This window comes from Cryptomeria japonica, chromosome 1 (genome assembly GCF_030272615.1).
Source record: "Cryptomeria japonica chromosome 1, Sugi_1.0, whole genome shotgun sequence".
Taxonomy (NCBI): domain Eukaryota; kingdom Viridiplantae; phylum Streptophyta; class Pinopsida; order Cupressales; family Cupressaceae; genus Cryptomeria; species Cryptomeria japonica.
In genome coordinates this window covers 191,241,480-191,260,723 of record NC_081405.1, presented here as the reverse complement: position 1 = coordinate 191,260,723, position 19,244 = coordinate 191,241,480, and positions in this window count along the sequence as shown.

Below are 19,244 nucleotides of genomic sequence, written 5' to 3'. Positions count from 1 at the left end.
CATTAAATGCCTGAGAAGACATGGGCGTCACCTTAGGAGGTAAGGTTATGGTTGAATTACTAGATAACCAATGGATAAAGATTTTACCCAAAGGGTAAACTCTTGTGCAAGGGTTAAATGGGATAACTAGGGTCAAAGAAACGAGTTCTTGATGAGACCCTTGGATTAGATGAGGGTTGAGTTAGAGAGAAAGTCTCTAATCATGAGGGAAGGTTGAGTTAACCATAAATGGTTTGGAAGACTGTGAAGGTTAACTTGTAAGAGCCTTACAAATTTGAGGAACTCAACAAGTTAACTTGTTGAAGAGATAGTCTTTAATGCATTTAGAAGACTTTCTTCCAAATTTGAGAAGTGACTTCCCCAAATTTAGGGATGTGATATGATTAGAATAATTAGGGATAGTTAAGTAAGATTAGGGGGATTCTAGAAGAATTTTTATGATGCAAGTGGGGGGGAATAGGATTTTAATTAAAATAAAATGTTTTATTTCAACTAAAATGGATGCAACTTGCATTTGTAAGAAAATTCAAGTGGGGGGGGGGGGATATAAATAAATTTAATTTATTTATATGCAAGAATGATTTTAATTAAATGTAAATTTAATTAAAATGGTGAAAAGGAGATTTAATTAAATAAAGTGATTTATTAATTAAAGGTTAGAAAGTGGTTAGATAAATTTAAATAAATAAATTGAATAATTCATTGAATCAAATAGATGAAAATGGAGAAATTAATCAAATAAAATTTAATTAATAGGGGGATATGGTTTAAATAAATATTAAATATTTATTTAACTAGATGGTCAGATGTATACATCTACACAACCCTCTCTCTCTCTCTCTCTCTCTCTCTCTCTCTCTCTCTCTCTCTCTCTCTCTCTCTCTCTCTCTCTCTCTCTCTCTCTCTCTCTCTCTCTCTCTCGGGATCTCAGGATCCTTGGTAGTTACCTTTATTTCCATCAACCACCCCCTTCCTCCCTCCATCTCTCTCAAATGCTCTCTCTCCCTAGTATTTTCCTTTCTTTTCGTTAACTATAGAGAGGGAGAGAGAGAGAGAGGTGAAGAGAGAGTGAGAAAGAGAGAGAGAGGGAGGAAGGTAGGGGTTGAGGGAGAGACTAGAGAGAGAGAGAGAGAGAGAGAGAGGGAGAGAGAGGTGAAGAGAGAGTGAGAAAGAGAGAGAGGGAGGAAGGTAGGGGTTGAGGGAGAGACTAGAGGGAGAGAAAGCCCAAGTGCAAGAGAGGGAGGGAGGAAAAGAGAGGGAGATACCTGAGAGAGAGAGAGAGAGAGAGAGAGAGAGAGAGAGAGAGAGAGAGAGAGAGAGAGAGAGAGAGAGAGAGAGAGAGAGGGTAATGCAGAGAAAGAGAGGGAGATACCAAAGAGAGGGAGATACCAAAGAGAGAGAATGCTGATACAAACATGTTGATTACTAAAATTTGACCATCTAAAATTTATATGAATACTCTAAAAACTAGAACCTGCATTATAACTCCTAGAGATCTAGAACCACTCTCAAACATTTTGCCAATAAATACATAAAATATAACTTAAAGTATAAGAAAGGAAAGAGAGAGAGAGAGAGAGAGAGAGAGAGAGAGAGAGAGAGAGAGAGAGAGAGAAGACAAATTGTGCTTTCCAAAATGAAAATGCACTTGTCAAATTGTAATAACATTTGGCGCACACCAAATTTGGCACACCTTATTTGGCACTCGCTTTATTTGGTGCACGCCAAATAGATTTGGCATAACCAAACCTTAGGTTTGGCACTCCAAGCCTATTTGACACTCACCAAATAGGGTGCAAACCTTATTTCGCATGCACCAAAGGGCTTGATCAAGGCCATAATAGTTTTTGTCACTTTTTTGGTCCCCCATATTTGTGCACTTACCCCACAGTGAACCGACAGTGTAGATAGTGGCAACCTACACTAATTTGGTAAAATAATTCATCACTCAGTGAGTGTGAGTCATATGTCCACCCACTTCATTTCTCTATTTTGTAAACTGACCATTTATTCTATTACCATATCATTCCCATATAGTTAATAATAGAATGACTAACTAGGATATTCCCATCCACGGATTGACCTAACACCAGGATTAACCAATTCAATCATTCCTATATATTAAATATACACACCATAGCATAGCTCTAACTTATCTATTACATACATATATGTGAATCTATTCATAAAGATTATCAAGTTTCTATCAAGTCAAGAATTCATATCCAACAAGTAACATAATTCCAATCATTGATTTAATTAATCTTCTAAAATAAATTATTCTATATACATACATATCACAATATAAAAGAAAAGATGGAATCTTCATGCCTGGTTTATAGCTTCCATGTAATATTGATTCCTTCTCACAATAACGCTAGTTTCACAACTTATTCACTAATATAGAAATTCACAAGCTCTCATGATAACAACTAGCCTACTTCTTCACAATACTTTAACAATTAAAACAATTAACAATAAGCAAAATGTTAGTGAATAAGTTGTTAAAACAATGAACAATAAGCAAAATGAAAAGAGATTATGGAGACAAAAAGATGAGATGAACAATTAAAACAATTAACAATAAGAAAAATGAAAAGGGATTATGGAAATGAAAAGATGAGATGTGTGATCAATATGCTCCAAGAAGAAAGAGAGATCCTCTATTTATACACAAGTTTGAGAGACGATTAAAAAAATGAACAATAAGCAAAATGAAAAGAGATAATGGAGACAAAAAGATGAGATGTGTGATCAATGTGCTCCAAGAAGAAAGTGAGCTCCACTATTTATACACAAGTTTGAGAGACTTAATGATATAATTAAGCTCTAAAATGTCACCTCTCTCTCTCTCTCTCTCTCTCTCTCTCTCTCTCTCTCTCTCTCTCTCATTGCCACCACTAAGACTATCAGGCTACTCTCTAACCATAAGTTTGACACATAACAATGTTCCAACAAAATACAAGTACAAATCACTTAATAATTTACTAAGTCAAAAATATAATTAGCTATCCTTATCATTTACCTAAACATATAGGTTTCTATCTCTAAATACCACATAGCTATTTACCCATGTTTATTTGATATGAGTATGGTTGTGTTTACACATATGCATTTGCATTATTAAATGGGTCAATGGTTGGTCAAATGTATCAACCTCTATATAATGAATCCTTCCCTTTTAAGTGGGGGGTCGATGGACACATAGCGCTCACCATATATAATGCTCACCATAGATATTAAAGAAAGGAAAGGGTGATGACTTTTACCACCACTTCACCCTCCTTTGGAGTATGGTGCACTACCTTCCATGGTGGGATTTCATTCCCCATTCCACCCTCCTATATATTGTGGCACAATAATGGGGTGTTTGACTGATTATTATGGTATATGTGGAATTAATAAAATGTGTGTGTACACACACACACATATACATATACATATATATGCATATATATACACACACACATATATATATGTACATGTATATATGTATATGTATATGTGTATGTGTGTGTGTGTATATATATATATATATAGATACATGTATACATACATACATATATATATATATATATATATATATATATATATATACATGTATGTGTGTATATATATATGTATACATATATGTATGTATATGTATATGTATACATATACATATACATACATATATATATATATATATTTATATATATACATTATACATGTATATATGTATATATGTATATGTGTGTGTGTGTGTGTATGTATGTATGTATGTATATGTGTGTATGTGTGTGTGTGTGTGTATGTATATGTATGTATATACGTATATTGTTGGGAAAATGGTGTCTCAACCTTATATTTACATAAGGTTACTATTTATAGTAAGTTTTTCATTTGAGTACGAAATGGTGCAAAACTCTCCCAAAAATTTGAATTGGGTACATAATCATGCACATAAATTTTTGTCACAAGATCATAGCTAGTTTTGAAGATATTAAAGTTTTCATTTTTTGGAGGGTGCATTTAAGGGTTTAAATTAAATTTTGAGAAATTTAGACCCTCCAAAACACCCTAAAAAGTGGGCATAACCAGCATAGAAAGTTACAAGGTGAGAGAGAACATTGTGAGCTCTCCAATGCATCAAACAATTTGTCAATCAAACACCCGGTTCACAAGTTATGGCTTCCGAAGTTTGGACTCCTAAAATAGGAAATATAAAATGCATCAAACACATAAATGAGTTGTAAAAGGGAGGAACATGTGTTGATGTGTCTTTTGACATGTCATGGAGCATCTATAATGGAGATAAGGTTGGATCTACTTTATTGGGTTGTTTTAGCCCATGGTTTTGTAATACTATCTAGTGGTTTCTTGTATTGTATCTCCTATATATGAGGTGAGTGAGATAGAGGTTGTGTGTAAGATTCTAATGGCTATTGAGTTACCTTTGAGTCTCTAATTAGTGGTACTCCTATGAAGAGGTTGCTCTGTAACTATATTGTATTCTATTATTGATTTCTAAATAATATATTGAGCTTCTTTTGGAGTAAGGGGTTTTTCTCATGAAAGGGTTTTCCACATGTAAATCATTGTGTTGTGGTATGCATGATATTATATTTATTTCTATTAAGTTTCTATAGTTGTAACTGTAGTCACACAAATCTGTCTAGCTTAATTAAATAAATATTCGCTATTTATTTGATTAAAAAAATCCACTAGCCATCAGTTAATTAAATTAATATTTAATTAATTCATCTCCAAACATTCTCCTATTAATTAAATAAATTATTCAATTTATTTTAATTAATTCATTAAATCAAATTCAAATCAATTAAATGAATAAAATCTATTTATTTAATTAAATCCCCCTATTCCTCTTTTAAATAAATTAAATAAAACATTTATTTAAATCATTATCCCCCCCCACTTGCATTTTCCTACAAATGCAACTTGCACACATTTATTGAAATAAATGAATTTTTATTTTAATAAAATCCTATTTTCCCTCACCCACCAAATCCACTTGCAAAATCTAATCCCCTTCTAGATTCTTCTAACCCCTTCTTAATTAGCCTAATCCATCCCCTAATTATTGTCACATTCCTAAGCAAAATGGAGTCACTTCTCAAAGACTCCAAAGTTTTTGAAAAGCATTTAATGCTTTGTGTGTTCAACAAATTAACTCCCAAAGTCTTCCAAGACCACTAATGGCTCTTACATGACCATTTATGGCTCTTACATAACCATTTATGGTTATTTCAAACTTGTCTCCCCAAACATTTATTGTTTTGACCATATTCATCCATTTCACATTTGCACAAGAGTTTATCCATTGGATAAAAGCTTTATTCTTTGAATAAAGAGTTTATTCATTCAACCAACCTTGACTTTAACTCCCAAGGTCATGTCAAGCATTTAATGCTTATTCCCTCCCCTCTCAACCTATCTCACATTTACACTTGTCATCCTGGGATTGGGTTGAAAGCCCTCACATGGATCATGAACCATTCAATCCTGACCCTTGTTGAGATTACTCAATCTCAACCATCCATTGCTCTATTTTTCCTCTAAATAGAGTTCATTCCTTCATAATCCAGATCCTGAAAACTTGTATGCATTTAACCTATAGGCATTTTAGAGAGCATTTAGCATAGCAATCTAATATCTTGTTATTCTGGGTTAAAATCAATCATTGTGATATCATCTAGCATTTTAGCTTTTTATGTTTCATTTAGAGCACAATGCTACAATCTCAATCCTCCATAAGCATCCATAGTACAAAAAGCTACTGAGAGCTACACTATTTTGGAACTTGGAGAGGAGAGGGACAAGGGAGAAGAATCTAAGAGCATGTTAGGAGGTATTTGGAGATGCCTCATCATATTTGCTTCCTTAGTTAAATATGCTTTCATGTTTTCAGTATCTCTCTTGATATGCCTGTTTAGATTAGTTTTTGATTGACTAACACTAACGATTTTCTGGTTTTCTTGTGTGTTGTTTATCTTAGACTAACCTTGTCCATTTTGCAGGGCATCATTTGGTGAACCCGACATGAATCGAAACACCAAAAATATCATCTTTTTTAGCAAACTAACATGTCTGAATGTTGAAAGTGTCACACAAGTGCGCTTTGGCGCTATTGAACACGTTCTTGCGCTATTGTTCTTACAATAGCGCTATTGTTCTTACAATAGCGCTATTGTCTCAAGTTCAACGCTTTTGGAACTATTCTAGCGTTTTTTATTTTGTTTTGGCGCTATTACCCATATTTCAATGCTTTTGCCTCTCTGTATTTCCCCTTCTTTCGGTGCGTTTGTGTTAAATAGCACCTCTATTCAAACATAGACTAGCGCTATTGTAACAGAATGTTGTAAAATTCACCTTGTAACCGAAAAAGTGAAAATTTTAGGCTTGTGGAAGCCCCCCCTTAGACATAGATTTTGCTAACAATTTTTTTTTGTTTGTGCAGGTTAAAATTCACCATTAAAAATCACAAATTTTCCTTTGGTGCTTTTAAAACTTGAACAAACAAAAATTTCATTGCTTTCTAGTTAGGATCATTCGTCTTTTGGTGCTTTTAAAACTTGAACAAACAAAATTTCATTGCTTTCTAGTTAGGATCACTCATCTTTTGGTGCTTAAAATCAACAAACAAACTTGATTTCCTTGCATCAAACTAAAGAATTTACAAATCCACACTTCAAATTTTGGTGCACATAAAATACATAATCCACTTGTTTTGATTTTTGCAAGCGATCTTACTTCATGCAAACATGTTTTTCATTAAGTTGACCAGGATTTCCAAATTCTAGGTTACAAAACATGTTGCCTTTGAAGTTAAAACAAACACCATGGCTGTTGGAGCAACATCTCCAAATAGTTAGATCACATTGCAATGGCAGATTAAAAAGAACAAGTGTCTTTCATGCTTGGCACACTTGTGCCAAAAGTCAGTCAAGTGGTCCTACCTCTAACACACACTATCCTCTCCATTGGCTTTCGTGGTCCTAGGTGCAAGAGAAAAGTGTTAGTAACACTCACATTTTATCTTTTTAAGAGAGGCCTGCCAAGGGATTGATACTCTTGGGAACGACCTCGCGCGGTAAATCCTTCGAGCCGCTATAGAAATCAGGTGAGAGCCAAAGCTGTAGCCTTGGGTATAGCTATTCCTATAGTGTAACTGGCCGAAAGGACAAATGGGCCCCACCACTAGTTACAAGGCTCTTAAGTGAGTCACTGCAGAATGAACTTATGTCCAAAAACATCAAACATGACTAAACACCTTTAAGTAGTAGCCCACCTGTTCTATTGATTGAAGATATTTGCGATATAATTTAGTGCAAGAGCATAGATGGTTTTGCTCCCAAGATACTCACCATACATATTTCCTTGAGTAGAAACATAGCTTTTTGAAAAGTCACTTGTGGCTTGATAAAAGTGGTGACTCCCCCATCATAGGGATCATCTATTTGTTATGCTCGTGCAAGACTTAGTATATCACATCCTTACCTGCCACGGCAGGATTCATAAGGTATGTAGTACCAAAGTCGAAGAAATATCAAGATGTGGGCTAAATTTATCACAACTGGCCATTTGACCTTAGGGATAAAAAGTGTTTGACGTGTGTTCGTTTTAAAGACCAAGTGCAAATTGAGCCGACTTCAGGCTTTGGAAATACACCTTAAAATATATCTAAAAGAAGGGTCATATAAAAGTCCAAGGATTGGGTTGATCTAGACCCATACTCATTTGTGCCTTTTGAGGCTACATTCTTGTGTTTATGTGCTTGCTTTGTTTTCTTGTCAAAGAAAAATCAGAAAATCACTTCCAAAAACAAAGTATTCATCCAACATCTTTCAAAACAACCAAACACATCAAAAACAAAGTGCAAACAACAAAAGAGTCAAAATTTATGACCATTCTTCACATCTTGTGAAAGAAGAAGCGTCATCAGAATATCAACTTAAAAAGAAGACCATTAAGCTCAAAGGCTTTGATCAAAAGGAGGAAATTCTTCTATATAAATAGACAAATCTTTGTCTCACATAGAGTCTTTTTGCATCACATGCATCTCTACCTTCAAGGAAAAACAAACAAATTTGATTCAGAGACATTGAACCACAGAGCTTTTATGCAATATAGAGCTCTGAGTTATTACAAAAACCAAGGAGGTAAGATTAATCCCAACTTTTTCCCAAATGTCTGTATCACATACAACACAACTCAAGAAATATCACCAACACTTAAAAGAGAAGAGGTAGAGTTTGTCCCATTTGTAACACAAAGTTTTTATTGAAAGTTGAAAACATTTTCATCCATCATCTTACTCATACATCATCACTTCATCATCAATCTGTTCCAACTCTCAAAACATTAAGAGGTTCTTGTCCCAAGATTCCTTTTTAGGTATTGTTTGAATCAAACACATCACATCACTTTTTAGATTGTTTCTACATCTACGATAAGCTCATCCTAAGAGACACATCTACGTAGGTTAAAACTAGTTCATGAGTGAATCCTCTCATTACTAGGTAGTTAAATCTGTAACACATCTCAGATTTCTCTACACCTTATCACATCAAAACTTATCAAACAAACAAGCAATTCAAAAAAGGAATTTTGGTTACATCTACCTTAAAAGTGCTAGAGATCTACATACAACACAAATCACCAACCATCAATCTTTCATTTCATCAACAACTCAACATCATTTTCACACAACTTCAACAAAAGCTTGTAAAGCAAAATGGCTCAAACCCGATCACAGTCGAGGCAATGAGAAATAGAAATGAAAGAGGAAGAAGAGGAAAACCTCAATGAATTTCAAGAAGCACTTGGAGGAAATGCGAATGACAAAAACCCAAGTACTCCTACTCTTGCAACAATAGAAAGGGCCCAGCATAACCCTCTCTTTAACAGATTGTTTGATGAAATACTCAGGAGCAATGCGGATGCTCACTTCTTAAGACTCACTCAAGAAGGAGCAAAACTCCCCTCTGACTTTGACCTTGCCCAATTAAGACAAGCATTAGAAAGACAAAGTCACCATGAAGAGGAAAGAGATAGAGATCCCATTAGGTATAACATTCCTCGAGGTAACCCACCACCTCCTCCTCCAAATGAAATGGAGATGTTGCGGCAACAAGTCGAGAATCTCGCCCAACAACTTCATAGTGGTGTCAAGATTAACCAATTCTCACTCAATGACATCTGTCCCTATCCTTTTGATAGGAATCTTTATATGCCACCCTTTCCACGCAGGTTCAAAACACCCAAATTTGAAAAATATAGAGGAAACGGGGATCCTCGTGATCATGTCAGAGAATTTCATTCTGCTTGTTTTGAAGTGGCATATGAAGACACCTACCTAATGCGCCTTTTTCCCCAAAGCTTGGGAGGGACAACCACATCATGGTTTTCCTGACTATCAGGTGGCATTAGAACATTTGAGGAACTCATCCAGAAGTTCCTAGCTCATTACTCTCATAACATTGAACGCGACATCACCATGGCTGATCTGTGCAACACTAAACAAAAACTAGGTGAACTATTCTCAGTATTCCTGCAACGATGGTGCCAAATGTCTAGTAGACGTTCTCTTCAGTTACCTGAATGAGAACTAGTGGAAATATTCATTTCTAACTTAAACGAAGAAATGGAATTTCACCTGGATGTCAAAGACACAGACTCTTTTAATGATATGATCACCAAGGGTTTGAAATGTGAGCGAGCCCTCATCAAGAAAGGGCTCATCAAAATCTATAATGAACCAAAGGATGGTCCTCGCCCATGCTTCAATAGTGATAAACCAAGCTTCTGGAATAAAAACAAGAATATCGTCAACAATGGGGTTGTGGATGCCAGGACTGTACAAAATGCACAACCTGTGGTTCAGTTTGCAGGACAGAATCCTCCACCTCAGAATAACACAAATGTTCCTTCCAATCAAGGTCGCATCACATCTCATGATGAACCAAGACCTCGTCAGCAAAAACAAAAACGCACATACACTCCCTTAGGGGAACCCATTGAAACAGTACTGCGACAACTCATTTCTCAAAATTTGGTCACTCTACCTAAATTATCAAACTATGAGCCTCAAGTCAAACCGGCATGGTGGAGGGATACTAAACACTATGAATTCCATCAAGGGAGAGGACACAAGACAAGTAATTGTCACCGATTGAAAGATCTTATTCAGGATCTTATTGATCGGGGAGAAATTGAAATTGAAGGACATGACCCAAAAATGACAAATAATGATCATCTGATGTTCAAAAATCCACTTACATCACAAGATCAAAGGGGTCCTTCCACTTCCAGGCGAGGCACTGATACCACTGATTATACACAGGCTGCATATAATTACATTGTAAATCATCTGTATGATGCCAGTGAACAAATTGCAACTATAACCTTTAAAAATCCCAACTCAAATTGCAATGTTGTTACGCGTCATGGCAAGGTCACTATAAAGGCAGCTCCACAAGGCACCACCTCCATACCAAAGTAGTACAATCTTGTGGAACAATTTGACAAAACGCCTGCGCTTATATCCATTCTAGAACTATTGCGCCTATCGCCATCTCATAAAACTATCTTGGATCAAGCACTCAAGAGGCATCAGTCCCTGCAAACCTGAATACAGACCAATTTCAAGCCATGGTTGGAAGTTTAAAGTCATCACCTTGTCTCACTTTTTCCAAAAGTGACAACTCTTCTTTTCAGCAACCTCATAACGCTTCGCTACACATTGAAGGCTTCATCAACCAACACAGGATCAAGAGAGTCTTGATAGATAATGGAGCAGGCTTGAACATTTGTACACTACAGTTAGTCACAGCATTGGGATATGCGGTAGAATCAGTGGATCCTTGTAAGAAGATCACAATCAAAGCCTATGACGATGTAGAGCATTCATCCAAAGGAGCTGTGGTACTACCAATCCGAGTAGGCCCCATGGTAAAGCACATCATCTGTCAGGTTCTGGACCTTCCTCTGCCATACAATCTATTGTTAGGGAGACCTTGGATACATGCCATGCAAGCTGTTCCATCTACCTACCATCAATGTATCAAGTTCCCACATAACGGTGTAGAGATCACAATCCTGGGCGATGCAAATCCCTTTGCATTTTGCCATAATATCAGCCATCAACTAGAGATTACTGTTCCTAATAATAGAGAAGCCATTTCATCTACATCATATATAAGTCCCGCCTCTCTTACCAGTTCAAACACCACTATACCAAAGGAAGAAAAGCTTAAGATGAAGAAAGCAGAGGAAGGTCCTAGGGAATACAACTTAAGTCAACTCTTTTGTGTGGGACAAATGCCCCTTTCTCCTAGAACACATGGTAAACCACAGCAGTTACTCCAGCAACCACTGATCATGCCAGCATGTGCTTTGACGCCTTTCATCCTTAGAAAGAGTCAAGAGGAAGAAACCCAAGATGAGGACCTAGCGGAATGGATCTATAAAGATCCCATCACCACTGATATACCGCAAGTTAAACTTCCTACAGATCAGTATGGAAAAGGTCTCCTCATTATGCAAAGAATGGGATATGATGGTTAGAGTGCTTTGGGATATTGCAAACAAGGACGACATGAACCTCTGCTGCCAGAATTAAAACCCAAAGGTAATACAGGCCTAGGCTTTGAGAAAGAAATCTTTCCTAAACTCAGATTCAAAGGAAAACCCAGCAAACCATTATGTTAGCCTACTGCAAAAAGGACACCTTTTATTATCAAAGCAGCCTGAAAAACCATCCCAACTGCCCCATCGGGGCTCACAACCCCAATACCACCATCTACAATACCAATCATCCCACCAAGTGAGCCAGTAATCCCATCAATAGTACTATTAGCAACAACAACTGTATCAGAACCCGCAGCAGCATCTATGGCACCAGCAGTTCCAGCAGAAGCCACTGAGTCAACACTGCCGATACTTCCTGTACCAGATTCTTTTTTCCCCATCAAACTTCTTGCAGCACTAATCACTACAAAGGTACATCAACCAATCACACCTATAGTATTTAACTCAAAGGACATCCCAGTGTGGTATAGTAATCGGATGCTGGAAAGTGACTCAGAGATCGACTCACATGAGTGGGAATTTGATTCTGTACAGCTTAATACTTCAGATGAGGAAGACACATCACCACCTCTGCCACGCAAAGACATCCCTATTTACGGAGAAACACAGATAAAGACCACTTGGGTTCCTGAGCTGGAGACATCTTCCACAGACCCTACGTCTCATCCTACACCTGATTCTGACAGGGAGAGTACTGTTCACGACCTTCACCATAACATCTTAACCCTCACTGATACATCTAACACACTTAACCTAATCAATGAAGTAATGCCCATTATCCACCCTGAACTCATCGAATGGAACCAACCAAATCCCCCATGTCTTGACTTCTTCCAAAACGATGAGGCTATCATTGACTTTTTGGAATTAAGGGATAATCTACCAAGTGGGGATCACAAAGTTGGATTCGCCATCGAACTTAATAGCGCATCATACTTCAGGGCGGATGCCAAACCTTTTAGCTGCAAAAATATAACAATAAAACGTGGATCTTCCAGTGAAAACCACACTGTGGCCTTGTTTGAACCGACAAAAGTAAAAAGAAAGAGCGTATCCAATGGTGAAAACCTCTCTGAGGTGCCTGAGGATGAAGGGTTTGACATCCTCCCTGCTAGTACACAACAGGAATGATCAACGATTCTCATCAAGGAAACCAAAGAATACAATGTGGGGACTCTTGAAAATCCTCATATCATACATCTAGCATCTCTTCTCACTCTAGAGGAACAACCTAAATTTATAGAGTTCTTCCAAAAGCGTCAGATCAACTTTGCATGGTCATATGCAGACATGCTGGGCTTGATCCTGATTTAGTCATGCATCACCTCACCATAGCAGAAAGAGCCAAACTTGTCAAGCAAAAGCTTCGTAAGATGCATCCTCAAATTGCAGTACTAGTCAAAACAGAACTCAAGAAACTCCTAGATGTTGGATTCATTAGACCAATTGATTATGCAAAATGGATCTCCAACATTGTGCCTGTCGGCAAACCAAAAGGGGGCATCCGCATTTGTACTAACTTCAGAGATCTGAATAAAGCCTATCCTAAGGATGATTTCCCCCTTCCAAATATCGACATCATAGTGGATCTGACAGCAGGACATGCCATGCTTTCACTCATGGATGGTTTTTCAGGATACAATCAGATAAAGATCACACCAGAAGATCAACATAAGACAACCTTCACATGTCCATGGGGCACATATTGCTGGAATGTAATGCCTTTCGGTCTAAAGAATGCAAGAGCGACCTATCAAAGAGCAATGACCACCATCTTCCATGACATGATGCATACTATGATGGAAGATTATGTGGATGACTTACTAGCAAAATCACTCACCAAAGAAGGACATCTCCACATCTTAGATAAAATCTTTGATAGACTGGAACAATACCATGTTCGACTCAACCCAAAGAAATGTGTCTTTGGAGTAACCTCTGGGAAGCTTCTAGGATACATTGTCTCAAGCAAAGGTATTGAGGTCGACCCAGCAAAGGTAAAAGCAATCATGGACATGCCACCTCTAAAGAATATCAGTTAGCTAAGGACATTACAAGGGATACTTCAATCCATCCGAAGATTCATTGCACAGTTGGCCGATAAATGTCACCCATTCACACACCTGCTACACAAGAACATCCGCTTTCAGTGGGATGCCAAATGCCAATAAGCATTTCAGACACTTAAAGACTATCTCATGAATCCACCATTGTTGATGCCACCAGATCCAAGTAGACCATTGTTACTCTATATCTCAGCAACAAGTACATCATTGGGTGTACTACTGGCACAACATAATACAGAAGGCAAAGAGTGTGTTGTTTACTACATCTCTCGCACACTGGTGGGCTATGAACTCAATTACACACCTATTGAACGAGCTTGCCTAGCAATAATATTAGCAGCCACTAAACTAAGGCACTATCTATTAACACATAAGGTACAACTCATTGCAAAGATTGATCCACTCAAGTATTTACTCAGCAAAGCAGCTCTGACAGGCCGCTTGGCCAAATGGGTGATGATTCTAAGTGAATTTGACATCGAGTATGTGGACCGTAAAGCTATCAAAGGCCAAGTTATTGCAGATTAGTTGGCCGATGCACCCCTCATAGGCGATCATCCTCTCATTTCCAATTTTCTAGATGAAGAGATATTCATGATCACAACAACACAACCATGGAAACTATACTTTGATGGTTCATACACTAGGCACAGCTCGGGGGCAGGCATTTTGTTTATCACACCTCAAGGTGACAGCATCCCAAAATCTTACAGGCTCACATTTCCATGCACCAACAACATAGCAGAGTATGAGGCCTTGATCACAGGACTTAGGCTAGCAGTACAATGGAAATTACAAGAACTGTGAGTATATGGCAACTCACAACTGGTCATTTGACAAGAAACAGATGAATATCAGACCAAGGATGATAAACTCATGCCATATAAGCAAATGGTGGACACTCTAAAGACATCATTTACTACTATCACTTTTGAGCAGATACCAAGAGATCAGAATCAAGCTGTTGACGCTATGGCTACCATCGCATCTCTCCTAGATCTTCCACAAAATTCAACATGCTATGAGTTCTTGGTAGAATAGCTTTGGATTCCCACTTATGATATCCCCAAATCCGAAATGATATGTTGCCTTGTCGGTTCTGAATCCCCATGGTACGGTGAGTTCTACACCTATCTCCGCGATCACACCCTTCCTCCCAACTAATCAAATAACCAATGTAAAACCTTCATTTGCCAAACTGCTTGATATACCATTATTGCCGAAACCCTATACCAACACGGTCTTGATGGTACTCTCCTTCGATGTCTGGAACAAGGTGAGATAACAAAGGCTTTGGAAGAGGTACATGAAGGAATTTGTGGGACTCACTCAAGTGGTCCATCACTAGCCAAGAAACTCCTGCACAATGGATACTATTGGCCATCTATGGAAAAAGATTCCTACTACTTTGTTAGAAAGTGCAAGAAATGTCAAGTTCATGGTGACCTAATACATGCACCAGCCCAGGAACTGCAACCAATCACAACACCATGGCCTTTCTGTCAATGGGGCCTTGACCTTGTGGGTAAGATTCACCCATCTTCATCCAATGGCCATAAATTCATTATTACCGCCACCGAATATTTCACAAAGTGGATCGAAGTTGTTCCACTTACCCAAGTCACCGGCAAGTAGATTACCTCATTCATACTCAACTACATCATCTGCCGATATGGTGTGCCCATGTCCATCATCATAGATAATGGTCTTCCTTTCAAAAATTAGGATGTCCGTGAACTTTGTGAGAAATTTCATATCCAACACCGCTTTTCCACTCCCTATTACCCACAAGGCAATGGTCAGGCCGAAGCATCCAATAAAAACATATTGAGGATCCTAAAGAAAACAGTCAATGATGTCGGTCATGATTGGCACGTTCAACTAAATCTAGCACTATGGGCATATCGAACTAGCATTCAAACCCCTACAGGTGCAACTCCTTATTCATTAGTCTATGGTGCAGAAGCTATCTTTCCTATTGAGGTCGAGATACCATCCTTACGAGTTTCCTTGCATAATCTCATTGATGATGAAGCATACAGAGTCTCACGTCTTCAAGCCTTGGAACTACTTGATGAGAAACAACAAGCTGCATACAACCACATTAAAGCCTATCAGTAGCGCATGAGTAGAAGCTACAATAATCGAGTTAGATCTCGTACATTTGAGGTAGGTGATCTTGTTCTACGAGAGAATCCTCGCAACCAACCAAACAAAGAAAATCAGGGCAAGTTTGAATCAAACTGGCTGGGCCCATATGTTGTCACTGCTGTATTTGGGTCTGGGGCATATCAGTTGGCTACATCAGAAGGAGAACCACTCGCAGATCCAATCAATAGCATGCACCTCAAATAGTTTTATACCTAAGCTGAACAGAGCATCAGGCTCCCCTGCATACCAGAAAATACCAAAAACATTCAGAAAATCTCCTGAAGAAATACAAAAACATTCAAAAAAGTAAAGAAAAATCATGCATCCAAACCGTGAACAACCACTTCGGTGGCACCTTGGGTAAGTGCGATGGTGAAAACTTGGCAAACAGGCGCCACTCGTAAAGACAATGGCTCCAATATCTTTCAGGCTCATTGCGATCACATTCATATATACACACCTCCATCCATCTAAACCATGGTTTGTTATTTGATCTGTAATCAAAGAAAGTATTTCATGCGTCTTGCATCCCGCTCTATCATAGTCATGTCTACACTTGGGGGCAATTCCCTTACAATCTAGATGATGGAAGTGGATTCTACATTACTGGTGATTCATTGGCAAAAACATTCAAAAATGTCTCACAAAAAATCCAAAAACATTAAAAAATGTTTCACAAAATACCAAAAACATTCAAAAATGTCTCACAAAATCCAAACACATTCAAAACTATTCCACAAAATCCCAAAACATCAAAAAACCATCGAAAATCAAAACAAAAACATGGCAACACCTTGTACATATTGATCCGAGCAAATACAAAACTAACATTGACACGATACTCACATGATGACCATTTATCAAATCAAACCACACAATCAACATCAACAATCAAACTGTCTTCAATAAGGATGCATCCTTCCTTACCAAAACAAAGACAAAATAGCGTTTTCTTTGACAAGAAAATTATGTTAAGCTATCAAATACTTGGTTGATTTGTGAGTACAATCATTCCTTTATCTGTATCGGGATCTTTTAGCATTGTTTTGTATCGTTTGCGCATTATTTCCAATGAAGTTCTGGGGCATGTACTAATGGTGTCTACGTGGGAAGTTCACTAAGCTATGTGATCTTATGCCAAATGCAATCATAGATCACTACGGCTTGCTGACTACAGCGTATACCTCGACCATATGGACATGGACCATTACCAAGGATCCATATTCTTTATTCTTTATGTATATATTGTTTTTCTGCAGGTACAAATGCTCTTTGTTTGGTTCCTCCTACCTCATCCAAACTGGATAAAGGTTTTTATCTCTTAGTACGGTATGCACTTGTCTCAGGATATGATCAGCCTAAGATCAAGGAGGACGATCCAAGTCATGCATGAACGGAGATAATCCTTGTCTATTCCACAGGCAATACTCTGGTCGACTTGACCCTTATATCAAGTCGTTTGTATTAACTTGCTATATCAAATCCCTGTAAGGAATACTCAGGTCATCTTGAATCATTATGTCAAGATGTTTGTATTCTCTTCCAACATTTTAAAGCTCAATGATGAAAATAGAGCACTATGGATCGTCATTTCATCTCATCTGTTTATATCTTGCATTCCATTGCATATCACCTGCCCATTCATTCACTCATATATAGACTTTTATATGCAAAAGTGACCACAAAAAGCTGGTCTTGGATACAATCATGACCGAGTACTCTGATACATCATCAATGCATCATGCCAAGTCTTAAAAACCTTGCATTCCTCATGATCATATCATCATCGCATTTAGGTGCATCTTGCATTAAGTCCATTCATGTCATCTTTAACTTAAATATTGCATCTCGTTCATTTTTTGGCATTAGTTTTCATTAATCATTTGCATCATTGCATCCATCATAAATAATTAGATTCATTCATGGGATCAAATTGTCTTTGATTGTTTTAACTCATTTACTATGCATTCATTTAGTGTCAAAATTCGCCATCATCATTTCATTATCCTTTATCATTTAATATTGCATCCATTCATTTATAGTTAAAAGGTGCATTCATTCATCCATTTATTAACATATCTTATTAGGCACATTTTAGGATTCATTTCACATTACATTTCATTATCCATTTTTAATTGCATTAAGGTGCAGTTATTAAAAACATAAATTATAGTATCATCACATTATCATTCTTACTTAAAACATATTTAAGCATTTAGCATCATAAATCCATTTGTTTTTCAACCATTAGTTCATACCAATTTATATATATCCATTTTACATATGCATTCATTTAGGTATTATCATATAAACATTTGTACTTTACATTTTGTTTATCCATATTACATTCATCTAAACACATCTAGATGCATATCCATACATAAAATCATTCATTCAACCATTGCATTAAATCATCTCATCATTATATCGCAAATAGGAAACACCAAAATCCTGTTCATAAATCATCATAAGCATACATCATCATCATGGCATTACATACATAAAGCAGTACATCAAAAATCAAAAACAAATCATACATATATAAACCTGCATTCATATGTCAGTCTCCCACATCATAAATCATCATAAAAACATGCATATAAGAAACATCTCATCAAATGCATACATGTACACATATCCATCTACGCAATAACTCATCATCCTGCATAAACATCCATACATATCAACTGCATATCATCAAAATATGGGATCTCCTCATATATCAGAGTACAATGAAGTCTACAAAATCGGCTACCAAGAGCCATCAAAGATACAGTCCATAAATAAACAATGATATAATACATATATGAAAAATGCTCTCTCAAATGCCACTCTGGCCAGATGCTGTACCACCACCACCATCGCCAACTGCTCTCCCACTGGTGCCTGCACCACCTGATCCATCTCTCCAAGGAGGCCTCATCAAACCACCACTCGCTCCTGCATCCCCTGATCTCTCCTGCCATAGAGGACCCATCACACCCCCACTACTCTACACCCTCTGTGATCGCTTTGATCTAGCCTTCCGCATCTAAGAATAACTAAGAGCTCACTGGCTAACTGGCACAACCTGCTCATACAAACCCTACCAGTAGTCTATTTCTACCTATGCTCGTCGCATCTCCTTCATCACCTCCCCTGTAGGTCCCTGTGCTCTTACTCCGACCTGGACTCTCTCCTGCAGCTCAACCAATCTCTCCACTGCACTATCCCTCTCCTGCAGCACCACTACCAGCTCTGACTCCTGTGCAAATAGCTGCACATCCCTAGCTGCCACCTCCGCCTCCAAATCCTCTATCCGGGTCTGCAAGCATACTATCATGTGATCCCACAGATCTCCAGTGGCTCCCTCCCCAGTGTCCATCGCCGCCTCACCTGTACCACCCTCTCCAGTAGTACCCTCCCCTCTATCCATCAGGATCTCTCTCTCCATCCCCC